This window comes from Tasmannia lanceolata, unplaced genomic scaffold, assembly GCF_043159265.1.
Source record: "Tasmannia lanceolata isolate RefF3 unplaced genomic scaffold, GAP_Taslan_0.1 ptg001203l, whole genome shotgun sequence".
Classification (NCBI taxonomy): Eukaryota; Viridiplantae; Streptophyta; class Magnoliopsida; order Canellales; family Winteraceae; genus Tasmannia; species Tasmannia lanceolata.
In genome coordinates this window covers 5,168-6,441 of record NW_027519863.1, presented here as the reverse complement: position 1 = coordinate 6,441, position 1,274 = coordinate 5,168, and the positions used below count along the sequence as shown (strand labels likewise).

At 33.0% G+C, this 1,274-nt stretch overlaps 1 non-coding gene across 1 annotated transcript; it reads left to right on the top strand.

Annotated features, from left to right (window-relative positions):
* Positions 1 to 558: 558 nt before the first annotated feature.
* Positions 559 to 646, top strand: TRNAS-GCU (transfer RNA serine (anticodon GCU)). The gene has a single exon. It is a non-coding gene; the product is annotated as a tRNA-Ser (tRNA).
* Positions 647 to 1,274: the final 628 nt, after the last annotated feature.

Sequence of the window (1,274 nt, the reverse complement as noted above, 5' to 3'; positions counted from 1 at the left end):
ACAAAGCTTGTCCCTTGAAGAAATAAATGAGTTCTAATAGAAATAGAATATGTATGTTTTTTTATTCCAGTAGGGAAATCGAGAAAAGGAAAAAGAAAAAATAATAAGAAATGAAACTCCTATCATAGGAATGGAAATAGTCCTTCTTGCTCTTGTTGCTGCTTCAATAACAATTTGGTTTTCAATCAGAAAAATAATTTGATCCATGATTCATTGGAACAAAAGAAGGAACGGCCTGGCTAGGTACTGTACTGGCCAGGCCGGGGGAATAAAAGAACCCTTCGGACGAAATCAAAGACGTACTCTTTCTATTGGAGATATCTGTTTCGAATCGTTATCCAAATTGAATTGCGGATAAAATTCGTATATATATAGTAAGTATAATATAGTAAGTATAAATAAATGTATAAAATAAATAAATAAAGATAATTCGTATATATATAGTAAGTATAATATAGTAAGTATAAATAAATGTATAAAATAAATAAATAAAGATAAAGAAAGACTTTGATCAATATTTACTTCAGGCGTCGCATATGAATTATCTTTTTGTAATTTGGAGAGATGGCTGAGTGGACTAAAGCGACGGATTGCTAATCCGTTGTACGAGCTGTTCGTACCGAGGGTTCGAATCCCTCTTTCTCCGTTCCCCTCGGATCACTTGAGATTTATCTTTCGAATTCGAAAAAATATCAAGTCCTTTATCATAGTTAAATGTCTGGAATAGAGAAAAGCATAGGAAAATGCAGAAATCAAGCAAGGAAATAATGAAAAATCTCTGATTTTTTTATTCCTCACGTCCAGGATTACGTCCTGGATCATTAGATAGGAATCCGAAGATGAAGAGAGAAACAAAGAATATCACTACTGTGTAAACGAAGAGTTTGAGAGTAAGCATTGCACAATCTCCAAGATCATTTTTTTTTGTTTTTTGCAAAGGAAATAAGGGAATAGATTCTCTATTTTTGTACCACATATCCTTGACACCAAGAAAAGAAATGAAAAAGTGGTTTCTAGAAAAGAAAGGAATTTGCAGGAATTCCTTTGTTACCAAAATTATCTTGTCATACCCCAATTAGGTATTATGGGGTACCATAATGGGGTCTTTGACCCCTGGAACTGGAAGGGCATAATGCGGAAATTAGGTGATCCAGATTCATCGCGGCTATCAAAAAGCAAAAGAATTTCAATCTTTGAATCGAGGGTTCATAATGTAAGACTTATCTGATCTTATCAATTGTTATGTTAGAGTTGAATTTATTTTATCGAATAAA